Genomic DNA, 13,342 nt, shown 5'->3' with positions numbered 1-13,342 from the left:
TGGGGGTTTGGTTCCTGGGGAGGGAGGGAGGGATGGGAAGGCTTAAACGAAGCTTAGCCCTGGGTAGCCCTCTAAACCACCACTCTGTGTCTGCTGTTGATAGAGCACAGATTTATGTCATGGTTCCTTGTGTTCTCCTTTCCGTGGCCCCTACTTCGAGCAGTGCTGCAGCAGGCGGCAGTCTGTCTGAGGGGAAGGTGTTCTTGCAGGTTTGTTTTCCTCTTTAGAAACCCATCGGCCAACATTAATCAAACGTGATGTGGGGATAGAAGTCTCAAAGAGAAACTAATTCTAGCTAATGCTAGCTGTCTTCTCTCTTGGTGTCTGCACGTTGCTAAACTGCATAAAATTCATATAAGAGAACGTATTTATGCCCTAACCAGAGAAAAGAGTATCGTTGATGCTTAAATCATGGTAGAAAATGGCTACGTGTTTTGGAGAGTGCTGCGGTGTAAGCTTAGGTTAGGAAATGCTAGAGTGAAAAGTCTGTGGTAGCCTCATTTGTAGAGTTGTGTACGTGGTGTTGGGCAAGGCCCTTAGGGACTTGTTGGGTGTTTCTTCTCCTTTCTGCCCTTCTTCAGATGTTAAGGGGTTGATTTAGAAGTAGCCACCACTGTCAGTGCTTGACAGAAGCTTCGAACCTATACAATCCTATAAAGACACAAAACAGCCTCACAACTTGGGCAGCCTGCATTATCTTACTTCAGGTGGTACTTTTGGCCTTAGTGTCTGTTTCCCATCCTGTAAATTAGGAGAAATAATTTTCCATCGCAGAATTACTATGCCAACTTCACAGGAGTTCTCCAAAGATTGACCTGTTAATGGTTTTGAAGCCATTAGTCTGGTTTAAAAAATAAAAGATCTTAGGCTTGTATGGTGTTCATGAATTCAGTGTCGTATAATGTTGTTGTAAACCAAAAAATGTACAATAAATAAGGCATGGGACCTCCTCTAGTAAGGAATTGAGAATAGCCACCCATGGAACGAGGCCAGCTCCGTAAAGATCAGCATGGGTGTGATCCTCCACACAGCTCAGAAGCCAGATCCAGTCTTTAGGATCCTTTTGCCTCGCTTGGTGCCCCTGTCCTCAGCATCTGGGAAATGGCTGATGGAGCACTGAACCGCATCCGAACAGTGGTGCTCTTCTTCCATCCTCTCTTACTAGAGATCGTCTCCCCGGTGCTGCGCTTGCACCTTGTCCTCCCAGCAAGCGACCAGCAGCTGGGTAATGGATGCACCTGCAGGTGGTGGCAAGGGTCAGATCCTCTTAACCAGCCGTCGTGTGAGCAGAGATTGGGCCAGCATTTGCAGCATGCTACGGTGCATCCGCCGCACAGTCCAGCGGATGGGCGGGGGATGCTGGATGTCCTCTTTTATGGACAGCTTGCATTCTGGCATCCTTAATTTCTGAGCACTGAGATGTGCGGTGTTCAGCGTCTCCCTGACAGTTCTTCGTGTAGCTGCTCTGTGAGCTGCGGAGTATTTGATGGTGCTGCGTCAGAAGCAGGTAATACGAGTGAGGGCTTTCTGGGGGAGGGCAGAAGAACAGTAAGATCCTCTCTTACATCATTTGTGGTGTGGTTATGGTAGCCTTGCTGTGCTGCCCTGTATGGCATGGCTGCGTAGGGCTCTTATACGTGGTTAAACACCTTATGGGAAAGAATCGATTCCAAATGGAAAAAATCTCCCTTATTTAGTATAAAAGTTCTGCTGCTCTAGTTGCTAGCAAAAGACATGGTAGCTCTGCTTTCTTCGTGCATCTTGCTCTTCTAATCTTGATGTTATAGGCAAATAGGTTAGAAAAGTTGTTCTTCAGCTGGGAAGTTACGGTAGGAAGCCTAGGTGTCGGCAGGGCTGGAAAACAGACTCGATCCAGACTTGTATGTTAATTTCCTTCTTCATGATCAAGCCAAACTTAAGGAGGAAGTAGAAGATGTCACTTGCACAATTATTTCAGACCAGGCAGAGAGAGCACCTAATGAAAAAAGGCATCTCCTAAAAACTTTTACACTTTCTTCTTGCTGACCCGAGAACAACTTGCAAGGTTTCTTCCCCGCCCTGTCATTTGTGTGCTGCAGTATCGTTGGTGGGCTGAAATGAGCGAACAAACAGTATTGCATCGATGTGCCAGTTATGCAGACTTATGACTTCTCTGTTAGCTTATCTTTCACTCCACCCATTTCACATTTCTTCCGTCTGTCTTCTTTTCCTCTCCCTTCCATGTCTCAGCAGCAGAGCTCTCTAGGATTGTGGTTCCGATGGTGAGTATGTGAGTGGACGTTCGGGCGTTAAATGGAAAGGAGAGGGGATTGTACCCGGGCAGTGAAAGCTCTAATTAAATTCTAATAACTTGCTAGTTTTTAGTGGCACAAACACTTTTCTGTTCCATTGAAAAGCCACAAATGCAGCCGGAGCGGCTGCGAACTCTAATGGGGAAGTGTGGGCAGATACAAACTACTCCAGTTATGTGAAAATTTAAGTTTAAGCAAAGTGCTATCTTTTTGAATGTAGGCTCTTATCTCCCTCGTACGGAACAATGTCAGCCTGACCAGTTATGTAAAAAGGCTTCGCTCTGTGTACGTTTCGCTTTGAGTTAAAGCTTGCCCAGTATAAGTAAATAATGAAAGTCTTGTGATGGGAGGCAGAACAATTCCTCCTCGGACAGCGTCGTGCCTGATATCCGAGTTGAGTTGGCAGATCATTACTCTAGTTTATTTGTGTTTATTACTCATATTCTCCACCGGCTTTGATGTAGAATCCTTTTGAATGTGTCTTGGCCTTTCTGCACGCTTAAATTCCATTGCTCAGCTCACTCAGTAATGCAGCAGTGATAGCTACGAGGTGGTCTTCTGCTGGGTAATGACAGCTTTCCTCTTCTAAGGAGGGTTCATCTGGAATAATGGTTAAAAGTTTGCAGCAGAGTACTTCTATAGCTGTGTGCAGTTGTAAAGAGGGAGGAGTCATTTGTCTCTCTGGTATTGGAATGCTTTCAGTCAGCAGATGTGGAGCTTCTAAATAAGTATTAAATCATAAAAATTAGTATTTTAACAGCATGTGTTAAGATGGTCTGATTTAAATGCCTCACTTGTAGAGCATTAGAACTTTTTAACGTTTTATATGCCTATTTTTTCCAGGTGAAGTTGCTGAGTTTCAGAGTCGGTGCAAAAAAAGTTATTCCTTTCTTTGTACAATGGAACCAGATGTGCAACTGGAGTTTTTACAGGGAACTTTCATTCTTCAATAACAGTGATTGGGACTGTTTTATTCTCAGTATTGGCACTGTTAGAGCACATGATTCATTTTTGTCTCATGCTAGCTTTAGCAAGGAAACCACATGCATATTGCAGCCTACCAAGGCTGTAGAGAAGTACATTTCCAATTGCACGCAGACCAGCCGTCGAGGATACTTACTTATTCCATGGAAGCTGCGTCCTGTGTTACAAAGTAGACTTGGGAAAAAATGAATCTCTTGCACAGATGTGTTTTGCCTTCGCTGTAGGCAGCAGTTCTGCACTGTATGAAGAATTGAGCTGACGATAATGCTCCATTCTTGAAATCTGAGTTAGTTTTTGTAGGTTGTTTATGCTGGCTGTTTCCCCACCCTCCCATCCTCCACCACAACCCCACGCTGCATTTGTTGAATTTGTTTCAACAGCCCCCGGAAAGGGCTGAGTTGAGATTAGAGCCTGGGTTTTATACCTGTGCAGTAATCCTTAGAGCTGAGGGGAAGGGCTCTTGTTGTGATAGCTGCTGGAGTTTGCTAAGAGCTTCTGGCATCGTGTCTGAGTGCATTGCATTGATCCGGGCTTGCTGGGAGATGGCAAACGCAAACACAGGTTTGTCCAGATCACAGTCCACTGAGCTGGAACTCTAGGTGAACTCCAGATAACTGGGTAATGTTTGATAAAGTCGATGGGTTATCTGGAAGGAGACGTGGCCATTTGTGAATCCGAAACTCGAAGCTCTTCAGCTTTGGTTTTCATTTGAATGCCCGCATCCTCTCTGGTTTGTCTGGTTTCTTTGTTAGGCACTTGTTTTTCTCCCAGGGGCTGCTTTTTTTTTTTTTCCTTTTCCAAGAACCAAGTCATGTTGGCAGGAGCTGTGGAAGCTGAATGTCGTTCTCCTTGAGTGTTTGCATGCAGGTTTGTAAAATTCCTATCTTAAATCTGTTTCAGCTATTGCAGGCTTTTGTTAGGGTCCTTCTACCTGACGTATGGTGCCACGTGAACCAGCAGCACTGACAGAAGTGGAAGGGGCTGTTTATTATATACACGCGTGTCTAGCTGGGAGTAATGTGAGGATGGCTCGCGGCATCCTTACAGAGTGAGCTGACTGAGGGCACTTCCACGTGCAGCTCAGCTCTGGGGGTCTGGCACAGCCGCTGTCAGGTTTGCGAACGTGCCTTCGTGCCTGCGCACGGCTTGTTCGGAGCGAACGCCTGCCTTTGGAGTGGAAATGCAAGGTGTTAGTGCTGTGGCACTGCAGCAGAGGGGAACCCCTGCAAGCTGTAAAATGCTGAGTGGATAGAGGGGGCTTTGGGGTTAGTTTTTGAGGACTTTTTAGTATTGCTGTCTGTTCCCCAACCAGCCGGTGTGAGGTATTCTGCCACTGTCACGGGGTCAGTATCTGCTGGCTGTTACAGAAATCCCTCAGTCTTAAGTGATCCACAGCGCCTTCAAACTGTTAGCTTTGGCTCTGTTTCCTGCTTTTAGAATAATTCAAATGACACTTTCCTCCTCGAGGCATCTGCTTTGTTTTTGAAGATGGGAAAGAAGACAAATGCCCTGCTGTCTGCCCTCCTTCCGTCTGGGTCAGGCTGCGTGGCTGAAGGGACGAGGTAGGCGGCTGGGGGGCTCGCGCCGCTTCCCTGCTGAGCCGCTGGGAGCATGGGGACATGGCAGGAAGCTTCGCTCTGCCAGCCTCTCTAGCTCTTGCTGCCACTGCTTTGTTCTCCTCCTGGCTCTGGCTGGTGCAGAGAATTCACCTGAAGCCTGGAGCTGGCTGCGTGGGGAGCGTGCCTGATAGAGCCGTAGTCTCCAGCTGCAAAACTGAATCTGTCCTCCCCCTCTTCCTGCTGCTCTGCAATCAGCTTCTGAGTCGGGAATGCAGCCTCCGAGTTGGGTGAAGTCCCCGTTGTACTCTGCAACTGCTTCCAAAGCATCTGTCGGCAAGGAAATCTGACGTCAGCAGTGCCAGGGCGAGGGCTGCCTTGCGCACGGTCGGTCCCCTCGTTCGTCGTGGGTGATGCCTTGTTGGGATCGAAGCAGAGTTAGCAGGGGAAAGAAACCATCGCGAATGCTGTCTGCAGCCTGGTATTCGCTGTGTGTCTTCTCTGGGTAGAAAATGTACCTGACAAACTACGTGTACGTATTACAGACATTTCAGATTATTTTCTAAACATTTGTGCTTGACGCGCTTGGCTTGCAGGGTGTTGCTTTTAGTTCTGCAGCACCGGTTCTTTGCTGGTGCTCAGAGTGAAGATATTTCTCAGAAACAAGAATCACTCGAGGGTTTTTTTTTCCAGTGTTAATACAAGGTTTATTTAAGCAAGGAAAAATAGAAAGTCATATTCTGCAATTTGAAATTCGCAAATGATTACCTTGCAGTAGAAAGTAAGCAGAGAGCTAAAGGTGCTGTGTGAACTTAGCATCTGCCAGAGAAAGTGGTACTGTGTTTTTAAAGATGAACAGAGGATCGACTTTTGCTTTTGCTGATCAAACGAGTATATTTTACTTGGAAATAAATATGAAAGCCTGTGTGTTAGAGTGAATTTAAGATGCTTGTTTCATCTGAGATTTATATGGATGCGAACAGGAGAGCTCTATTTAAGGCGGTCAGAGCAGAACTGTGGGTGTCACTGACAGAACTCAAAGTCAAGCCGGAGGATTGCAGCTGATTTAAAAGGAAAAAAAAAAAGCTTTTGTAGCTTATACAAATTGTTTACTCTGCTTTTTAAAGAAAAATCCATGCTGACATTCGAGGACTTTATGTCAAGTTCAGGTTAACAAGTAGTCTTGGCATGAGGCAGCGTCTTCCGTACTAATTCAGTTTACCAGATCTAATGTTTCTGTGATCTTAGGAAGCTTTTAAATTTGACTTTTTTTTCTTTGTTTTTTAAGGTTTACTAAAAAGGATATAGTTGAAGGCATGTACCAATGTTACTGCTTAAAAACCACAAAGTACGGTTTTACCTCAGAACCTGAAATAACCCCCCTTTGGTTGGAAGTCATAATTAGAAAGCGTCGAAGCTGATTTCAGTAATGGAGAAAATAAGCACAGTAGCTTTTCTAGGAATTGTGTTATGCTCGCTTCGTTTCTTTCCCCTCTTGTAACTGCTTGAAATGGATAATGTGTCAGTGTTGCACAGTGCTCTAACTGATGGATGTTGCCATAAATGTGTAGAAAAAGCTCTTTGAGATGATGCTGGGCGAAGAAAAATGTAATGTCCAAGAAAGCGTACTTAAAGAGCTGCTAGAAGGAATACGTGGGCTTGCGTGTGGATATGTGAGTTAGGGAAAATGCTCTGTAAGCCCCCTTAAAGGCATGAAGGCAGGGAAGCTGCATTTCAAAAATAATCCCTGTGTGATGGGGCCTGACGGTGGAGATGCAACTTGCTCATTAAAAAATCATGGAGTAAACGTAACGGTGTGCAAACACACCTTGCCCCACAGTTGCTATTCTCCTTCCCAGCAGTTGCTCACTGAGCATTGCTGCAGCATTCCTCAACCGTTGGAGGAAAATATTATCTGTCCCCTGTGCTTTCTCCGACTTCATATTTTAATATTAAATATATTAAGCACAGCAGTGAACCTTTAAGTATTTATTTATCTTTTAAGCTTAGTTTTAAGTGGCGTGATAGGATTTTCTGACAGTGTCACAGCATAAAGAAACTCTGCTCAGCCCCAGGTCTGTATTACAGCTATTCTACATTGCTGTTGGTGAAAAATGTTTGGAAAAACTCGCATCAACCCTGCTGCATGCTGACACAGCGTATTTTTTGGCATAGTGGATGATGATGTAGGTGGTAAAACAGTGCTGGCAGAGTAACTTCCGCTGTTGGCATATACTCTATTTCCAGCATAGGTACAGCATCGGATGTACTTTTAATGGCATACATTCAGCATTTTCTTGTTTTGTGCTTTTTAAACTAGCATTTACACTATTTATACTGCTTGTGGAATCTGTCTGTAAAGGCTGCTAGATCATTCCCCTTCTCTTGCCCTGTCTCTGCTGACTGGGCTCTATCTTTTCAGCCCAGCCTTTTCTAATTTATTGAATTTCAGTGGGACTGGAAGAATCCTTTCCACTTGCTCTTTTCCCCAAAGAAGCATCTGTAAGATCGAACTTTTCACCTCGTGTATCGGTAAGCAAAGATTTAGTGCTTTATGGCTAGCTGATTTGTCTTTGCTGCCCTTTTCTGCTGGTCCCGTTTCTTTCTGCAGCAGGTTAGGCTGTGAGATAAGTTCCGTGGTACTTCTGCCATTTCCTGACGCCAATGGTTTTTCTGGAGGCAGCGAGTGTTTCCTGTCTGGAAGCTAGAGGCAGTGTTCCTGGCAGGAGGGCTTATTTTTGTTTCCCTGGCTAGACCTTTCCCTGTCTTTGTTTTTGTCTCTTTCTTTCAGTTGTTCGTTCTGTTTTGATCTTGGTCGGTCCTTAAAATTGCACCAGTTTAACGAGGGCTATCATCGAATAAAAACTCATCCATGCAGGACTTTGTAGCTAACGTTTGTATGTTGACAGAACACATTCATAGGCCAGGCGGCAGTGGGATTGGGCATGTTACGGTAGGTTTTGCATTAATTTCTCTTCTGGAGTGAACAGAAGTGGTAAGTTCTGCTGGTACCTGGATGCTGTATGATAACTGTTTCAGTGTTTATGGCATTAGCCATGACAACGTTCAGGAATCGCTGCTGCGGGCTTGCTACTGTTAGCATGGGCTGCCTTGGGTTGTTCATTCAGGTACCTGGCTTTTTCTGAAAGTCTTACACTGAGTTAGATTTATCAAAATGGTCAGTTAATCTGTAAAGAGACTTCTGTCAAAGGAGACCCGTGCACAGAAGCTGTTCAGCTGCCAGGCCTGAGATGCACTTTCAGGTTACAGCGTCTGTAAGGAGGTTGCTGCGGGTTGTCAAACGGTGGCTTCCAGAAACTGTGACCAAGCTTGTGTCCCGTGCCCTGCTAAGGCAACACAGCCTGACTTGGTCTCACTGAGAGAAGTCAAAACCTGCATTGACTTGTTCCCTTTTTGATTTAGTTTGGAGTGCTTTACAAATTTTATTCGAAGTATATGTATCCATTTTAGTAAAATTGATAAAATAGCACCAGAGAATTAGAAAGTAATACACGAATAATTTCCAGCACTCTTTGAGACATATTTCAAGAACAGTGTGCTTTTTCTTTTTCTTCCCCACCCTGAAAATAGAGGTTAGTTGTGCCAGAGGAAAAACTGGAAGAGAGCTGGAAGATGCTGTCAGTCGGCTGGTCAGTAATGTCTTGCCTCAGTGCAAGACAACTCCTGGCTCTTAACAAATTTAAAGCTTACTAGGAGCCAGGACCCGAGATCTGTTAGCTCCTATGTATTCTTCCTCCCCCAAGCTGCTGCCTCTAAGGCATGGTGTGCTGCTATACAGAATCTCTGTGCTGTCTCTGGCACTCCTGCTGTTGATTTCATATCCCACTGCTGCAATATTTGTCCCATCTTACATTGTGGTACATTTTATTTGGTTTGTTTTAATAGTAGGGCAAATTAGGAAGCTTGTTTGAAAACAAAAGCTGCTCAGAATTCATTGTGTAGCCATTACTGTTTGATCAGGCGTGATTACAAGCCTGAAATTACATCTGCATATTCTGGAATTTTATGAAAGTCTTGGTTATTTTCATTTTGGAGCAGCTTTTCCTGAAGGAATGATCTAAGTGTTCAGAAGTGTTGCAATGTTTTCCCCCTGCAGTATTGGTGACACTTACAGGAAACAAAAGCTTCTGGCATTATTTCACCTTTGTATGCGTTTATTCCAGTTATTTTGCAATGTATAGTTCAGATTAAATTGCAGCTGAAGTAAATGCCAAGGCATCATCCAGTAGTAGGCTTAAAGAGCAAAAATAAAAGTAGGGAATACTTGACTAAAGTAAACGCAGAACTGAAAAATTCCTGCTTTGAGTTTTTGCCTTAAGCAAAGAAAACATGCTTTGGGATTACTTTGATATTGCTATCGTTTATTTTGTTACACGTATATTTTTCTTAAGACTGCATGGATGAAGTACCTTTATCTGTTAACACCTTACGAGACTTCTGAGAAGACTGAATTTTAAATTATTTATGTATATCTCTCTCCACAGCATTCACAAGTAAAAATATATGCCCATCGTTGCACAAGAAGAAAACATTGCCATCACTTATGCAAGAAAGAACTCTGGCAGTGTGAAGCTTTTAATGGTTAAAGGAAAAAATAGTTCTGGTGTTTTGTTTTTCTTCCTTTTTTTTTTCTTCCCAGGGTTTCCAAGACTGGTTTGTGTTGGCAGACTTTGGTGTACATTTGCTTGCACAGTGCCTAGAATAAGCATTTTTTTCTTGTACGGCGAGAGAATGCATGATTAAACTAAGATGCTCTGCTCAGTTAGATAAGGGAAAATTGATCCTGTTAGTCTTGTTTGCACCAGATGTAGGCTTGGAGATTTATGAATAGCAGCAAGGCTGTCTCCCCTGAGTTGTTAGTTTTGGTCAACCATTGCGCGCAGTGTATCCAGACTTAATGCTGCTGGTTTGGAAAATTAATGTTTTTAGAATTTCAGGAATTGCTGCCCATTTGCCATTTGTCAGCAAAATGCAGGCATACAACATGGGCCCTTACAAGATATCAGTCAACCTCCATTTTTACCGTGGCTGACCTCGTTTGTAATCTACGTCTGTACAGAAGAAAGCTTTTACTGGACATGTAAATTGTAGACGAAAAGATGTTTTTCTCTCCTAAGCTGCTTTTGTTTGATTATGGAGTGTTCCTTTGGGATTTGAAAGGACTGTGTGTGTCCCCGAAAAAAAAAAAAACACCAACCAAGCTGAGCTGGGAGGTACATGAGAATGCTTGTAAATAAGAGCATGCAGCTCTGCAAGAGCAAGGGGAACAGTTTTGCTGGAGATGGCAGTCAGTCACTCAGAGACTTTCAGAATGAGTTGAGCAGCTTGCAGGACTTCCTTTCTTAATAGTAGCTGTCATGGACACATGATACAGGATGTATTGCGGATAAATTTCTAAGGAAGAAGCATAACTGTTTTTTTGAAAGCTGTTGAAGATTTTTCTAGCTGTCAGGATTGGTTAGTCGTGCTAAATACCATTGTGAATTTTAAAGTAGAGCATTGTATATCAGTTAACTTTTAGCATTTCTGCGTTGTTTACTCTGCAGGGTTCTGTATATTTTAAATACTGTCAATCTTTTGATTTTAATGGCCGGTCAGTCTGACTGTCTTAGGCTCTGAGCCCAAGCGGGTCCATAGTCTGTCTGCTTGCTTCATTGTCTTACAAACAATTATGGTTTTGTTCGGTAAGTGAAAATAACATTTCCAGATAATTGACAGAGGACTGCAAGGAAAAATACAGTTCAATATAATAAACTGGGACATAACCTTGCAGCCCTTAGACTTTTAAGGGATTAAAATATCTCTGCCTTACAAATGTTTTTCTTCTTAAATCCTTGTACGTAATCGAAGCTGTGAAAACCAAATTTTTTTATAACGTGATTTGGAATACGTAATAATAATGTAGGCATAAAGTCTATTAGAGAAATCATAGTATTTCTCTTTAATGTCTGTTGACGGATGTGTTACAGATGAATTGCAGTTGTCTTCTTGCTTTAGTGAACATCCCAGTTGAAGTGTAGATTAACAGCTGAGAAGAGAGGCTGCACATGATCAGGGACCTTTGCTAACTTTTTTTCAGCTTTTGGTATCTCAAATATTCTTTTGTTTAATTCTAACAAGGTATTATTTATTTCTAAACCAATCCTAATTATTAAAAGACTTTGAAAGTAAACTGACCTGGTGTTACAGAAATTCCCGTATGTTAAAACAAGTCCTTTTGCTCCTGGGAGATCCCTTGTTTTTCACTTGACACTGATCTAATGGACTACTCATGTCAAGTTGGCTCTTCCTAGATGCTGTGACTCCCTTTCAGTGTTGGGATAAGGCCCCTACTATGTTCTGCTTATCAGTTTTGTGCCGATACGGGCATGTTTGTGATCATGTCAGCAGCTCTATTGAGTCTACTGCGAACTCCAGTGTGAAATTAGTGAATATTCGGTGCAGTACCTGCGGGCAGCTCAATTCCCAATCTATTGAACGCACAGAAGTTAAAAGTGAAATTATTTCACTAGAACTGTTTTTCTGTTTCTTTAAAGTTGATATGTAAAGTTTAAGACCTGTCATGACATTTCTAAAGGTTTTGGCGAATTTGTCATTGAAATGTGGATTTGGGAGTCCTATTTCTGAAATAATGGCTTCTGTGTATCTACCAGTAAGTCCATCATAGATACAGAGAAGTGAGAGCCCAATTAACTAAGTGAAGAACTAATTTGCACTTTGGAAAAGATCTGCTAGTAATAGGACACGCTGGTAACTTGAGTACAACTGGTCTTTTGTGCTTAAAGTGACGCGTTCGTGTATGTGGTGGCTGTTAGAATGACCTAGGACGCAAACGGAAAGGTATCTTGCACAAGTGTCTGAAAGATAAGAATTGCTTTTTGCTTAGATCAGTTTTGGAAGATGTAAAGTACCATACTGGTGCCCTCTTTTTGAAAAAGAGAAAGCTATAGTGAAGTAAAATTGACCTTAGTATATACTTAAAGTAGTTTTACACAGCTCAGTTTGAGGCGAATCAATTATTTAGGTCACTTTGACTTCACATTTTTGCATCCTGGCACACTGTAATAAATTACTGTGAATGGTGAACGTAAGTTTGTCAAGGTCTGGGTACTTTCTAAAGCTTGAAAAAGCTTCTGATGTTCAATAGAAGTTAACAATTTTAAAATTTTTTAGTGTAAAGAGTTTATATTATTTGGATTACATTCACATTTTATTAGAAGTTAAAGTTAGAAGGCATGACAAAAATTCACAAACTACATTTCGTAGAGTCACAGAATATCCTGAGTTGAAAGATCCATAAGGATCGCTGTGTCCATCTCCTGGCTCCACACAGCACAACCCCAAAATCAGACCATGTGTGTGAGAGCGTTGTCCAAAGGCTTTTTTAAACTCCATCAGGCTCAGTGCTGTGACCACTGCCCTGGGGAGCCTGTCCCAGTGCCCGACCACCCTCTGGGTGCAGAACCTTTCCCTAACCCCCAGCCTGACCCTCCCTGTCCAAGTTCCATGCCGTTCCCTCGGGTCCTGTCGCTGTCCCCAGAGAGCAGAGCTCAGCGCCTGCCCCTCCGTTCCCCTCGTGAGGGAGCTGCAGGCCGCCATGAGGCCTCCCCTCAGCCTGCTCTGCTCTGGGTTGAGCAAACCAAGGGACCTCAGCTGCTCCTCATGTGTCTTTGCGTCTAGACCCATCACCATCTGTCCTTTTCTCCTTTGGACACTCTCTAATAGTCTTATGTCCTTATACTGTGGCACCCAAACCGCACACAGTGCCCGAGGTGAGGCTGCAGAGCGGGACAATCCCTTCCCTCTCCCGGCTGGCAGTGCTGGGCCTGAGGCACCCCAGGGCAGGGTTGGCCCTTTGGGCTGCCAAGACACGCTGCTGGCTCATGTGCAGCTTGTCATGGACCAGAACCCCCAGATCCCTTTCTGTGGGTCTGCTATCCAGCCTCTTATCCCCAAGTCTGTACATATAACCAGGGTTTCCCTGTCCCAGGTGCGGCATCTGGCACTTGCTCTTATTAAATTTCATATTGCTGGTAATTGCCCAGCTCTCCAATTTAAGATATCTCTGCAAGGTCTCCCTCTCTTCAAGAGAGTCAGCAGCTCCTCCCGGTTTAGTGTTATCTGCAAACTTAGTGTACCTTCAAGTCCTGCATCCAAGTCATTCATGAAAACATTAAAGAGAACTGGCTGTGAAAAGGAGCCCGGTAGAACAGTGACTGGCTGCCAGGACGATGTAACCCTGTTTACTATAACCCTTTGAGCCCAACCCATCAGCCAATTGTTCACCCATCATATTACGTATTTATGTAGCTGTGTGCTGGACATTTTGTCCAGAAGAATACTGTGGGAAGCAGTATTGAAAGTTTTGCTGAAATCCTAAACGACTGCATCAGCTGGCTTCCCTCGGTCAGCTGAGAGGGTGACCTGGTTGTAAAAAGAAATTAAGTTAGTTAAACGGGACTTTCCCCTTGTGAACCCATGTTAGCTGTG

The 13,342-nt window shown here is 43.6% G+C and overlaps 1 protein-coding gene across 5 annotated transcripts in view; it reads left to right on the top strand.

Annotated features, from left to right (window-relative positions):
• Nucleotides 1-13,342, top strand: part of RNF19A (ring finger protein 19A, RBR E3 ubiquitin protein ligase) — a 58,675-nt gene that overhangs the window by 19,671 nt on the left and 25,662 nt on the right. The window contains exon 3 of one of the 5 annotated variants that reach the window (XM_040548621.1): nt 3,135-5,363. The exons of the other annotated variants lie outside the window; for them this stretch is intronic. The gene's annotated coding sequence lies outside the window, so the exon portion shown is untranslated. The remainder of the gene's footprint in view (nt 1-3,134; nt 5,364-13,342) is intronic. 5 annotated transcript variants of the gene reach the window in all.

The sequence above is a fragment of the Cygnus olor genome, chromosome 2 (assembly GCF_009769625.2).
Source record: "Cygnus olor isolate bCygOlo1 chromosome 2, bCygOlo1.pri.v2, whole genome shotgun sequence".
In the NCBI taxonomy this organism is placed as follows: Eukaryota; Metazoa; Chordata; class Aves; order Anseriformes; family Anatidae; genus Cygnus; species Cygnus olor.
The sequence above is the reverse complement of the archived record's forward strand: the minus strand, read 5'-3'. Positions and strand labels throughout refer to the sequence as shown.